Genomic DNA, 15,808 nt, shown 5'->3' on the forward strand with positions numbered 1-15,808 from the left:
ATGTCACAGTGTATTTTTTGAGATCATACTGCAGAATAGTGATGTCACCGTGTATAATTTTGATCTCACAGTGCACTATAGTGATGTCACAATGTATAATTGTGATGTCATAGTGCAGTGTAGTGATGTCACAGTGTATAATAGGGATGTCATTGGGCACTATAGTGATGTCACAGTGTATAATTGTGATGTGATTTTGCAGTATAGTGATTTCACAAGCTATAATTGTGATGTTATAGTGCACTATATTATATAATTGTGATGTCATAGTGCAGTATACTGATGTAACAGTGTGTAACAGTGATGTCACAGTGCATTATAGTGTTGTCACAATGAATAATTGTGATGTCATAGTGCACAATAGTGATATCACAGTGTTTAATTGTGATGTCATAGTGCAGTATTGTGATGTCACAGTGTATAATTGTAATGTCAGAGTGCTCTATAGTGATGTCTCAGTGTATAATTGTGTTTCATATTGTAGAATTGTTATTTCAAGGTGTATAGTTGTGATGTCATAGTGCAGTATAGTGACATCACAGTGTATAATTGTAATGTCAAAGTACAGTATAGTGATGTCAGAGAGTATAATTGTGAGATCATAGTGCAGAATAGTGATGTCACAGTGTATATTTTTGATCTCACAGTGCACTATAGTGATGTCACAATGTATAATTGTGATGTCATAGTGCAGTATAGTGATGTCACAGTGTATACGTGCGATGTCATAATGCAGCATAGTGATGTCAGAGTGTATAATTGTGATGTCTCAGTGGTCACTATTGATGTCACAATGTATAATTGTGATGCACTATTCTGCATAATTGTGATATCATAGTGCAGTATAGTGACGTCACAGTGTATAACTGTTGTAACAGTGCATTATAGCATCGTCAAAATGTATAATTGTCATGTCATAATGCAGTATAGTGATGTCACATTGTATAACTGTGATGTAACAGTGCATTATAGTGTTGACACTATGTATAATTGTGATGTCATACTGCACAATAATGATGTCACAGTGTATAATTGTAATATCATATTCAGCATACTGATGTCTGTGTATAAATGTGAAGAAACAGTGTTCTCTAATGATGAAACAATGTGCAATTGTGATATGATTGTACAGTATAGTGATGTTGCAAAGTATAATTGTGATGTTATAGTGCATTATAGTGTATAATTGTGATGTCATAGTGCAGCATACTGATGTCACAGTGTGTAACAGTGATTTCAAAGTGCTCTTTAATAATGACACAATGTATAATTGTGATGGGATTGTGCAGTATAGTGATGTCACAAGTTATAATTCTGATAGTATAGTGCCCTATAGTGTATAATTGTGATGTCATAGTGCAGTGTAGTGATGACATAGTGTATAACAGAGATGTCACAGTGCATTAGAGTGCATTATAGTGTTGTTACATTGTATAATTGTGATGTCATAGTGCAGCATAGAGACGTCAAAGTGAATAATTGTGATGTCATAATGCAGAATAGTGATGTCACATTGTATAATTGTGATGTAACAGTGCTCTCTAATGATGACACATGTATAATTGTGATGTGATTGCGTAGTATAGTGATGTCACAAGGTATTATTGTGATGTTATCATGCACTATAGTATATAATTGTGATGACATAGTACAGTTTACTGATGTCACAGTGTATAACAGTGATGTCACAGTGCATTATAGTGTTGTCACAATGAATAATAGTGATATCATAGTGCACAATAGTGATGTCACAGTGTTTAATTGTGATGTCATAGTGCAGTATTGTGATGTCACAATGTATAATTGTAATGTCACCGTGCTCTATAGTAATGTCTCAGTGTAAAATTGTGTGCCATACTGTAGAATTGTGATGTCACAGTGTATAATTGTGATGTCATTGTGCAGTATAGTGACGTCAAATTGTATAATTGTAATGTCACAATGCAATATAGTGATGTCAGAGTGTACAATTGTGAGATCATAGTGCAGAATAGTGATGTCACAGTGTATATTTTTGATCTCACAGTGTACTATAGTGATGTCACAATGTATAATTGTGATGTCATAGTGAAGCGTTGTGATATCACAGTGTATAAATGTGATGTCATATTGCACTATAGTAATGTCACAGTGTATAATTGTGATGTCATAGTGCAGTATTGTGATATCACAGAGAATAATTGTGATGTCACAGTGCACTCTATTGATGACACAATATATAATTGTCATGTTATAGTGCACTATAGTGTAAAATTGTGATGTCATAGTGCAGTATAGTGATGTCACAGTGTGTAACAGTGATGTCACAATGCATTATAGTGTTGTCCCAATGTATAATTGTGATGTCCTAGTGCAATATTGTGACATCACAATGTATAATTGTGATGTTATTGTGCAGTATTGTGATGTCACAATGTATAATTGTAATGTCACCGTGCTCTATAGTAATGTCTCAGTGTAAAATTGTGTGCCATACTGTAGAATTGTGATGTCACAGTGTTTAATTGTAATGTCATTGTATAATATTGTGATGTCACAGTGTATAATTGTGAAGTCACAGTGCTCTAAAGTGATGTCACAGCGTATAATTGTGATGTCACAGTGTACTGTCGTAATGTCAAATTGTTTAAATGTGATGTCACAGTGCTCTAAAGTGATGTGACAATGGATAATTGTGAGGTCATAGTGCACTATAGTTAATACATGGTGAATAATTTGATGTCACAGTACAGTATGGTGGTTTAACAATGTTTAATTGTGATGTCACAATGCATTATAGTAATATCACTGTGTAAAACAGTGATGTCACAATGTATACTTGTGATTTCATAGTGCAGCCTAGTGATATCAGTTTGTATATTTATGATGTCATATTGTAATATAGTAATGTCACAGTGTATAATTTTGTTCATAGTGCACTATAGTGATGTCACAGTGTATAATTGTTATGTCATAGTGCAATTTAGTGATGTCACAATGCATGAATTTGATGTCATAGTGCCCTATACTGATGTCACAGTGTATAATTGTGATGTGATAGTGCAGTAGAGTAATGTCAGAGTGTTTAATTGTGATGTCATAGTGCAGTATAGGATGTCACAGTGAGTAATTGTGATGTCATAATGCAGGATAGTGATGTCACAGTGTGTAACTGTGTTGTCACAGTGCACAATAATGATGTCACAGTGTATAATTGTGTTGCATACTACAGAATAGTGACATCACAGTGTATAATTTTGATGTCACAGTACACTCTATTGTATAATTGTGATGTCATAATGCAAAATAGTGATGTCACATTGTATAATTGTGTTGGTGTTGTGCAGTATAGTGATGTCACAGTGTATAACTGTGATGTCATAGTGCAGAATAGTGATGTCCCAATGTATAATCGTGATGTAACATTGTACTATGGTGATGTCACAGTGTATATGTGTGATGTCATTGTGCAGCATACTGATGTCACAGTGTTTAATTGTGATGTCACACTGCAGTATAGTGATGTCACAGTGTATAATTTTGATCTCATAGTGCACTATAGTGATATCACATTGTATAATTGTGACATCATAGTGCAGCATAGCGATGTCACACTGTATTATTGTGATGTCATAGTGCAGTATTGTGATGTCACAGTGTATAATTGTGATGTTATAGTGCAGCATAGTGATGTCATAGTGTATAATTTTGTTTTCACAGTGCACTGTAGTGATGTCAAATGATATAATTGTGATGTCACAGTGCAGAATAGAGATGTCAGAATGTATAATTGTGATGTCATAGTGGAACATAGTGATGTCACAGTGTATAATTTATTTACAGTGATAAATCCACCGTTGCAAGAATCTTATGTTAACTTATAGATGTTGTGCTAGGACATGGATCGCCAACACTGGATTAACCTTGCCTAAAAGCTACGTCTGGAAGGAAGATCAAGTACACCATTCATAAATAAACCAAATAATAGTTGTACCAAGACTATATCTGGAAATAATACCAGTGTACCACAAAATTTCTATATAAACTAATGGGAAGAAAGAAAACACAACAAAAACCCCAATCAAGCAAAACAAAACAAAATCAACACATATTTATCCCTGAAGTTCCACATTCAATTTCATGGAAATTTAAACTGCAACAATAAAATGTGCATTTTTCTTTTTCTCAGTCATGTAAAGCATTTAAAACTTTAAGAAGCAGTCTTACCTGTTATACCTTTTCTTTTACTCATAGGCCAAAGAACTGACAGAGGATTTTGAAAGAGAATCTTGTGTATGAGGCATCAGTATATTCAGCTGCTGAACTACGTGTCCAGTCAGAGCTAATACTGAATACACTGATTGACATTAGAAAGTGAAGATAGGGGACATGGAGAAAGAGATGTCAGACACTGAAAGCAACTAAAGGAGTAAAATCTAATTTCTGAACATCCCTAACAGAATTTAAAATTTGTATTTTAAAATGAATCTAGACTACATAAAACTTGCCTCAGTGTCATAATTAGGAAATTTATTTCACAGATTTTTACATATACTTACAGATTTTCAATTTCTTTTGCATAAGGTTTCAATTTTTACTCTGTTTTTTACTATGTTACTTAAATCTGATGCAAAATCAATTTCTTTTAGACCTAATTTTAAAAGCTTGATTGCCCTTGTAAGGACGTGAGAAAATCTATAATCCATAATAAATGCTAAGTTATTTATATGTGAAATATGTGTATGTTCACAAGCAGATATATAGCATTTATCCAAATGGTTTAAGAAAGACTAAAGACAGAAATAAAGTGATGCCTTATAATAATTAATTAATGCAAAGGAAAGAGGTTAAAAAGAGGAAGGTGGAAAAATAAAAGCTCTTACCTTATTCTCTTTTCTCATCTGTGCTGATAATGGATGCCCCTTGACATGATGACACCCTGACAGTCTGTGGGTACTTAATAAACTCATACCAAAATATGCAAAGGTTCACTGAGCTCATTTTTTACTGCTAAGAATTAAACTATCCCCTTAAACACACCATGCAAAGATAACTCGTTTTTACCTTTTTTGCTTTAAGTTTTAGAACATTCCCATCAGTAAAATAATGTTAAGGCAGTGAAATGCCTGACACTTAAAATGTTGAATATATTCAGAATTAATTTTTTACAAAATTTATGGGCTCATAATTTACCAGTAACATAAAAGGTTTAAAATTAATAAAAATGGGTGTGGTTGGGATGGGTGGTAAACCACACACAGAACTGTATACCATTTTTATGCTTATTCAGTCCCGAATCAGAACATAGACAGATGTATTCTACAATGACAATCCACTGACCAACATTGTATCTCTCAAAATTGTTCAGAGTTACATTTGTGCTTTCTGGCACATTTAATTCCTGAAAAAGCACTGTATGTGAGCTGTGTTTGGGCATCTGGATATTAAGTGTTCAGCAGCATTTATTAAACAGCACTAATTGTCAACTTGGGATTTTGAAAGCAATGAGAAAAAATCAGACTCAATATGGAGAAAATGAACACTTAACACGATTGAGTTATGTTATATATCTCTCAGTCTAGTCAAAACCAGTTATATCTTATTTCCTCTAACATCAAATTACATCTCATGCATTTTGCAGTTAACCACCCGAAAGCACCACCTTCAATACAAGCGATCATTCACAGATGCATTTTCATTGAGAGATGCTTTAAATAGGCAAAAACCATGAGTGGGATTTAGTGTGCACAAATACCAATTTCCAAGCCAGTTACCCCTTTGCATATTTTTCTGAGGGGGCATCAATACATAAAAAACAGAAGCTCATAAGTACATCCTATTCCTTGTTATTTTCCAAGCTGAGAGTTTCATCTTGCATTAGTCACCAAATGGTCTCTATCATAATGGTGGGTGTCAATGAATACATTAACTTTATGGAAATTTACAGTTCTTCCATGCATCTATAATATGGTTAAGTCTGGTAATCACTCACCTACTTTTTAAAATCTCCCCCACTCAAACTAAAATCCACACAAATATAAATCTTAATTTTAATCTCAGATCTTAAAAAATTTTTCCTAAGATTAAAGAACAGTCCACAAAAATAACATAATCTGATGTAGATTATCTGGTTGCACCCTAAATAGAGTTTGACCTGAACTTGATGTCTATTTTGAAATCTATGAATTAAGTTCTCTTCATATTTAAATGAGATAACTAGTAAATAGTTGTCAGAAACTGAAAAATATTAAGCAATGACCACTTTGTAAATATGGTGCAAATCTTTTGTTTCTACCTCAGTAACAACTAAGCCTATAAAAGGCAATACATTATACTCTAACGTAAAGATGATTTTCTTGTCTGTTTGCTTTGGACACTATGAAAAGTCTACATTGTTATCAAAGGAAAAGAAAAAAATACTACCTTGTGTGTGTCACTGAATTTGCTGATCTCTCAGGATATCAAGTCTCTTTTGCCTTCCTCCATTTCTATAGCATTTATATCCTCCTAAAAGTAAAATAGAAAGGAATATGTATTTACATACATAAATGTAAAAATGTCATGATTTAACATTTTTTACAGCTATTAACACAACTAAGAAAAAATTTACCAACTTGGCAGTAAAATTTAATCTAAAACTAAATAATAACAGTAATAAAATCCCAAATCTCACAACTAGTACCACACACATAAAATCAAAGTTTACAATTCAATGAACCTTGCTGATGACTGGATAAGGAATAAATGGTGCCACTGGAAATCTATAGACAATATGCAGAGGAACACGCAAGACTTTTTAAAAAACAGTTCACATTGTGTTATAATTCAACTGTCTACATATTTACACAATACATTCCTTGTGATATTTTCTTGATTTCAAATTATAAAAAAATATTTTCCTTAAGCTTAAATCCCTCCTCTATCTCCTATAACATCCACTCTTTTCAATAACCCAAATAGAGGAGAGGACAGGAAAAAATGTGTCTTAAGGGTAGCAGGATTTACCAAGAAGTGATGGCCCACACCTGTAATCCCAGCACTGGGGAGGCAGAGTTAGGGGATCACTGTGAATTCAGTCAGGCTGGTGTACAATTCAAGTCCTGTTACACAGAGAAAACCTATCTCAAAAAAGCAAAGCAAAATAAAATCAAAAAGCATAGTAGCAGGATTATTTCCACATCTGTAAGATATAAGAAATAATCATACTTAATAATATTCACCACTTCATATGTACTTGAATGCACAAAAATATATTGGTCTATTCTACAAAAAGATTTGTCGCTGGGTGGTGGAGGTGCAAGCCTTTAATCCCAGCACTCGCGAGGCAGAGGCAGGCAGAGCTCTGTGAGTTCGAGGCCAGCCTATTCTACAGAGAAAGTTCCAAGACAGCCTCCAAAACAACACAGAGAATCTGTCCTGAAAAAACAACAAAAAAAGATTTGCCTATAATTCTTGCTAAAGAGCATTATTTCTATAACATATACTATCATTATCAATTAGTTACTGTCCTCCTTCCACATCAATTGATGAGGAAACATTTTATTTTACCTAATATCTGACAAACTGTATGAATTCTATTCCCAATGGACATACCAAGTAGACCCACTTTAAGGACTAAATGAAAAATAATTAAAGTAATACAACTCTATCTAGTAAAAGAAAAACTTGAAATGCCCCCAAAACACTGAAACACAAAATATAACCTTCTACTACCTCTTAATATCTAATAGGTACTGTTTATAGCACATTTTTAGGGGAAAAGCTCAGGGCAGGGTCTCTCTGTATAGCTCTGAAGCCTGTTCTGGAACTTGCTCTGTAGACCAGGCTGGCCTCTAACACACCGAAATCCACCTGCCTCTGTCTCCCAAGTGCTGGGATTAAAGGCATGTACCACATCCACCCAGCATTAGTTTATAGCGATTTTCATGACATAAACAATCCCTGAGCTTCGAAACAAGTTAAGTGAATTATGCAAGCAGGTTAAAGTGGTAGCAACAAATAAAGAAAATATGTATACCTTGAAATTTTTCAGAAGAACCTTGTACTCTCATCCAGCTCAACACCAAGCCACATTTCTACAAAAGAAAAATAAGAATTTACCACTTAACAAGATGAAATAGTTTTCAAGACAAGTAAGATGACAATTAAATGCTACAGAGTGTGGTAGTTGACACCTGTGATCCAGGAGGCTGAGGTAGAACAAACAAGTTTAATGGCAGAATGGTTCACAATATGTGACCCAGTTTCAAAATACCACCACCACAAAAAGTAAAAGCTTAGCAAGATCATGCCAGTAACTAAGCTTCTTAAAATAAATTACTAAGCCACCCATAAACATGAGACATAAAACAAATTGCTTAAACAAAAACAAAAAACATAAGGCTTTAACCAGGCACTGATGTCACACTTTAATCCTATCACTCAGGAGTTTGAGACCAGCCTGATCTATAGAATGACTTCCAGGACAACCAGGACTACAAATAGAAACCCTGTCTGGAAACACCAAAGATGATCCGGGCAATCATAGAACATGCTTTTAATCCAAGCACTGAGGAGGCAGAAGCAGGCAGTTCTCTGAATTTAAGGCCAGCCTGGTCTAGGGACCAGGTCGACAGCGTGAGTTCCAGAGAAGTTAGCCCCGAATGCCATGTACTTCTGGACTGGGACACTCGGGGAAGCAGACACAGATTTTTGCCAGTTTCTCAAGCAGACGCAGCCTAGGGCACTTCCTCTACCTCCTGCCCCATCCAATCCTGTAGGATGGCCACCACCGATGGCAGCCAGCTGCTCCAGGCAGCCTGGGAAAGCAAGCAATTTTGGACCAAAGATCCAAGGGGTCACACTCACCCTGGCCACGTCAGAAGAGCACCAAGGAACCCTAGGTCTCCGGTTTCCTATGCGGGGTTCCTCTGTCTCTGCCTGGTCGTGTCCTGCCCCTCATCCTCGAGGACACCTGCTGTGAGAGCCATAGACTCAGGCCCTGGCAGCGAACATTGCTGGCAGGGCCACCATCAGTCCCACACACTTCTGGCATGCAACTTCTCTCTACATGCCCGGGCAGTCTACTGGCATCCTAGGTTTCTGCCTCAGCTGCCACTGTTGTTTCCCACCAGAACTTGCAGCCCACAGAGCAGGTCGTCCCATGCCCGATGCTAGAGGCCTAGTCAGTGTCATAATTCCTGGCCTCTGTGACATTGGCCACTAGCTAGGGAGAGAACTGAGCACCAGGGATGACACCAATTTGCAAGCTAAGCAATAATGGAGAGACCAACTCGAATGCCCATTCCTGATAATGAACTCGAATGCCCATTCCTGATAATGAACTTGATGTCTATAACCATCCTGGAGCCTTCATCCAGTGACTGATGGAAGCAGAGGCAAACACCCACAGTTAAACACTGAACTGAACCCATAGCACCCAGTGACAGAGAGAGAGGCACGCTGAGCAAATTGGCAAAGAATGGGCTGGCAAAAGCAGCAGGGACAGCTGATCCAAACAGGGGAGAGCTCTTGGACCCCAGACCAACAGCTGTGAGGCCAGCATGGGACTGATCCAGACCGCCTGAATGTTAGAGTCAGTGAGGAGGCTTGGGCAACCCATGCGGCCCTGAGCAGTGGATCAGTGTTTATCCCTAGCATATAAACGGATTTCATGTGTCCATAACACAAAGAGGGATGCTTTCTCAGGCTGGATTCTTAGGTGAGTGCTTGGACCCTGCCCTGAGTGAAATGACAGACTCTAGATATCCCCTATGTGGAAGGAAGTAGTGATAGGGTGGGAGGGTGGGGTGGATGATGGGGGTGCAGAAGGAGGGGAGGGAGAGGGAACTGGGATTGACATGTGAAGCAACCTATTTAAAATTAAAGTAATAAAAATAAGATAAAGCAAGTAAGTAATGGTCTTTCATATTAACTCCCACAAGGTGGCAGCAAATTTAAGCTCCCATGGATGATGTGATGAACGACTTAAATAATTAGATAATTCAATAACAATGACTTAAGTATGTAGATAATCAATTAGTGAGATAACATCCCATTATTCACCCCTGGGGAGACACACAAGACCTGTAAATTTGATTGAAGTGATCAAATAATGCACAATTACATCCAAGAAGGTGGAGACAGAATCTGTTCATGCTCAAATAGATAATAACAGATCTGAATAATTAGAAAATCAGATGAGGAGAAGTTCTGTCCCCCTTGACACCCACAAGGTGGCTCCAAACCTCACTGCTCACAGATTATGACATGAAGGCTTTAGATAATTAAGTTATTAATTAATTGTACGGTTTCGTATCATCAGCTCCCAGGAGGAAAGACAACACCCAGCTCATGAAGGACGCCATGTTCACGGATTTTAAAAATCCAATAATTTAACTGTCACAGGATCTGATGACCTCACTTGATGAACCCTGTCTGGAGGACGTCATCACCGCGGTCAACCAAGTCTCCGCAGTTTTGACATAGTCACAGCACTGCAGGACTGGACCTAGGCATCCCCTATCCCTGCAGAGCCGCCTGTCGTGAACTGTGACGTCATCCCTGGCAACGCCCCACCCCTCAGATGCTGTGGCAGCAATGGCACCGGCCCCCCACATGCTGCTGTCAATTGTGCTTGTCATAGTGGAGTGCAACACATGCGAGGACGTGGAGGAGGAGCAGCGAGGCGCTAACCTCGACCACCATGCTCAGCTGGATGGAGTATTTGTGCTTCCTGTTGGTGGGAACCATGGCGTCTTCAGGACTACATCTCCCAGTGTCCCTCGTGCTCTTGACAACCGGCATCACCGCCCCACCCCTAATGAATGATGTCATTGTGGATGAGAATAATTCAATAACTCTATGGTCCTGCAACATTGAAAAGACTGATGCCAAATTAAGTGTGATTCAGGTAAGTAAAATTCTATGCTTTTCTGGTAATTCACAGTATTCGTGTTCTATTTAAGAGAAATTGAATACCAGTTGACCATAGGAAGAAAGGCCTTGGTTCTGATAATTTTCACCATGAGAAAAATATTATTTTCTTTTCTGTGATGCTACATATTCACTGCCTAAGATACCTACCATACTTCAGAGATACATTCTACTCCCCAGTATTATTAAGAAGCATATTTTTGCTTGAGGAGGCCTACAAACCCATTAAAGTTGATCAACCCTCAGTTGTATCACCCATGGATCAAGGAAGAAATAAAAAAAGACATTAAGAGTTACTAGAATTCATTGAATACAAATATATTACATAGCCAAACTAATGGTACACTTTCAAAACAGGCCTAATAGGAAAGCACATAGCATTATCTGTCTACATAAATAATCTAGATAACTCCCACACTAATGACACAGCATGATACCTGAAATCTCTAGAAATACCTAGGAGAATTAGGTGTCAGCAAATAATCAAATTGGTGGTTGAAAACATAAAAATAGAAAGAAAAGTAACAATACCAAGAATCAATGAAATAAAGAGTGGGATCTTAAAGACAATAAACAAGGTACACAAACCTTTTCCAATCTAAGCAAAAGGCAGAGAGTAAATATGAAAATGTACAAAACAGAAATCTAAGGGGAGACATAACAATGCGCACTGAGGAAATTCAGAGGATAATCAGGGCAAATTTTGAAACCTGTACTCCACAAAATTGGGCAATTTTCTCAATAGGTATCACACACCAAAATTAAATCAAGAACATATAAACAATTTACATAGACCTACAATCCATAATGAAACAGAAGCAGTCTTCAAAATTATACAATCCAAAAAGAACCCAGGGACAGCTGGATGCAGGGCAGAATTCTACCAAAATTCAAGGAAGAATTAATATCAATACTCCTCAAATTATTTTTTCTAATAAAAATGAAGATTCAGCGCCAAACTCTTTTTTACACATATTCAATCACCTTGGTACCAAGCCACACAAGATACAACTAAAAAAGATAATTAATTGGATTATTTGGTGTTTTTTTCATGACTAGATTCTTGAGTTCTTTGCATATCTTGGAAATCAGCCTTCTGTCAGATGTGGGGTTGGTAAATATCTTTTTCACCCTATGGGCTCTCATTTTGTTTTGTTGACTGTGTACTTTGCCTTACGGAAGGTTTCATGAGGTCCCATTTATTAATTGTATATATCAATGTCTGTACTAATGGTATCATATTCAGGAAGTATTCTACTTTACCAATTATTTGAAGGTACCCCCAATTTCTCTTTTAAGAGGTTCAATTTTACTGGTTTTATTTGAGGTCTTTAATGACTTTGGACATACTTTTTGTGCATGGTGATGAATATGGACCAATCATTGTTATTTCAAGAGAGTTTGAAACCTTTTCTTTACTGGTTAAGTGAGGTGTCCCTGAATTCATGTCCTTTCCAGAAAAGCAAAGAAATGTTTTGGGAGCATCAATATGAGAAAACTGTTTAAATATAGTGTTTAAACTAGGAGACAAACAGTTTTTACATTAGGATCATTCACAGGGAACTCGGCTATTCCAATTCCCATTCCCATTACTACAAGAGCATTCCAAGATCTCCTTCCTAGTACATGTCTCCAAGGTTTACAATCACTAACTTAGACAATGTTTGCCAGAGACTGTATGCCCAGGGTGATTCTGTAGAATGGTAATGGGATTGAAGATTGTATAGGATTCAAATTCTCATACACTGTAACACTCTGCCAATGCAAAGGCATCATGTGAATCTTCAGAGAACATATATACAGAAAGCTTATGGAAACCACATTCTTAGTCAGCAGTATCTAGATGTATCAGAACAAAATTCTTTGACACTGGGCAGAGTCTGATTCACAGATTTCTCAGTACACAATTTCAACATCTTGACATGGACTGTGGCAATGAACGTTAAGCTGTCATCTGTACAACAATTTCATTGGTATCCTACAATTAGTACAATCTCGCTAGGTGATACTGACATTTGTATCTAGGGTTTTAGAGGTCATCACATAAAAGAAGTAGGACATGTCCCACATTAGAGATAAACTCCTGTGCATTTTTCCACATTCTTCTCTAAGAGATGGAATAAAATCTTGCTGAAGGTAGGCAATGATGGAAAGCTCTCCATTTTATCGATAACTCTGAGTCCTTTAATAATCTTAATCCACAGTTTTACTTTGTAGGAAGAAAAACATTCATCCACAACAGAGCTTGAACTGTTTATCAACTCAATATATTTTCTCTGATATTAGGTAGTCTTTACTTGGAAAATATTGATAGCTACAGGCAAAACACAGAGATTTTTCTATGAACAGGTTAAGAGAATCAGTGTATATAGATGCTGTCATTAAAAAATATACAGATGGTGAAGTGACTGAGAAAGAAATTAGAGAAACATCACCCTTTACAATAGCCAGAAACAGCATCAAATATGTGGGAATAATGTTACCCAAGGAAGTAAAAGAGTTTTATATCAAGAAGTTTGAGTCTTTAAAGAAAGAAATTAAAGAGGACACCAGAAAATGGAAAGATCTCTCATGCTCTTGGATTGGTAGGATCAACATAATAAAATGCCAATCTTGCCAAAAGCAGTCTACCGATTCAATGCAATCCCTATCAAAATTCCGGCACAATTCTTCACAGAACTCGAAAGAAAAATAATCAACTTTATATGGAAAAACAAAAGGCTCAGTATAGTCAAAACAACCCTGTACAATAAAGGAAATTCCGTAGGCATCACCATACCTGACTTCAAGCTCTATTATAGACCTATAATCTTGAAAACAGCTTGGGATTGGCACAAAAATAGGCAGGTAGACCAATGGAACCAAATAGAAAACCCTGATTTTAACCCACACACCTATGAACACTTGATTTTTGACAAAGAAGCTAAAACTATTCAATGGAGAAAAGAAAGCATCTTTAATAAATGGTGCTGGCGTAACTCTTTGCTGGTATGGAGAAGACTGCAGATAGATCCATGTTTATCACCTTGTACCAAACTTAAGTCCAGATGGATCAAAGATCTTAACATAAATCCAGCCACACTGAAACTTTTAGAAGAGAAATGGGAGATACTCTTCAACGAGTTGGTACAGGAGACCACTTCCTGAACATAACACCAGTGGCACAGACACTGAGATCGACAATTAACAAATAATACCTCCTGAAACTGTAAAGCTTCTGTAAGGCAAAGGACACAGTCAGCAAGACAAAATGTCAGGATACAGAATGGGAAAAGAATTCACTAATCCCACATGTGACTGAAGGATAATCTCCAAAATTTACAAAGAACTCAAGAAGCAAGTTTCCAAAACACCAAAGGATAAAATTAATAGGTGGGGTAAAGAACTAAATAGAGAATTCTCAATAGAGGAGGCTATAGTGGCCAGGAAACACTTAAGAAAGTGCTCAACATCCTTCTCCATCAGGGAAATGCAAATCAAAACAACATTGAAATACAATCTTACTCCTGTCAGAATGGCTAAAATAAAAAGAAAACACCGGAGACAACTTATGATGGAGAGGATGTGGAGAGAGGGGAATACTCCTCCATTGCTGGTGGGAATGCCAACTCATACATTCACTTTGGAAAGCAGTATGGAGATTCCTCAGGAAAACGTGAATCAATCTACCACAACACCCAGCATTACCCCTCTTAGGCGTATATCCAAAAGAGGCAAATTCATACAATAAGGGCAATTGCTCCACTATGTTCATAGCAGCATTATGTGTAATATCCAGGACCTGGTAGCAACCTAGATACCGCTCAACTGAAGAGTCAATAGAGAAAATTTGGTACATTTACACAAGGGAGTATTACTCAGCAGAAAAAAACAACAACAACGGAATCTTGAAATTCACAGGTAAATGGATAGCACTGGAAGAAACCATCCTGAGTGAGGTAACCCAGTCACAATAAGACAAACATGGTTTGTACTCACTCATATATGGATTTTTGACATGAATCAGGATAGTGCCCGTCTGCACTTCCACTGACAGAGAGTCTGCGAAACAGAAAAGAACCTAAGAGATATGCATGGCACCCTAGAGAAGAGGAATGAGGCACGATCTTCTGAACAGATGGGGAAAATGGCAACGCATGGGGGGGAATGGAAGCTGGGAAGAAGAGAGGGGTAGAAGAAAAACAAAGAGTAGGTCATGGGGGAACAGGAAGGATGAGTTGAAGGTAGAATAGGGAGATGAGGGAATCAAAAATGTTTTAGAATGCTACTTTCCTATTACTCAGTGACACATCAGTGGATTTTGACCCAGGCTTGAGATGTCCTTGCAGAGGATCTCAGCTCTCACATCTCTGAAGGTAGCTTCATGTCTTATGCACCTGCTTTCCCCTGTCCTCTGAGCACCTATTTCACATAAATAAAGAAAAAACTTACTCAGGTTTATTCACTGCTGCAGAGTCTCCAATCAAATTACCTGAAGAATCCACAAGTCTGTGTGTTTAGAAGCAAGGAAGCAATTGCCATAGTCCACAGGCATGCATGTCTTTCCTGAGAATCAAAAACATCCCTACATCTCACTCCGAGCACATGGTTATAGGTGGGAGGAGAATCCAGAGAGGTCCAGAATATGATCTTCAGACTCAATAAGTAATGTCACTGACAACTCAGGGCACACAGAGAATGTCCAGAACACCTAAAGTTATCCAATGATATTGAAACAAAGTAATGACCAGCATAGATCTGGCACACTCCACTAGCCCTCCCTCCACTTGGTCTCATTTTGATCTGGTCCTCAATTAACCAATACTGTACTGTAAGATTTCAAACCAAGAGCTACCAGGAGAACAGCTATTTACTTGTCTGTTCCTGGCTTCTGGTAGATACAAAATAATAGACTGGAATCCTTGACTTCCAGAAG

At 37.4% G+C, this 15,808-nt stretch overlaps 1 pseudogene; it reads left to right on the forward strand.

The window, feature by feature from the left end:
• The first annotated feature begins 10,780 nt into the window (after window positions 1–10,780).
• Window positions 10,781–15,808, forward strand: part of LOC121135280 — a 78,815-nt pseudogene continuing 73,787 nt past the window's right edge.

The sequence above is a fragment of the Mesocricetus auratus genome, unplaced genomic scaffold (genome assembly GCF_017639785.1).
Source record: "Mesocricetus auratus isolate SY011 unplaced genomic scaffold, BCM_Maur_2.0 Super-Scaffold_100035, whole genome shotgun sequence".
NCBI lineage: Eukaryota > Metazoa > Chordata > Mammalia > Rodentia > Cricetidae > Mesocricetus > Mesocricetus auratus.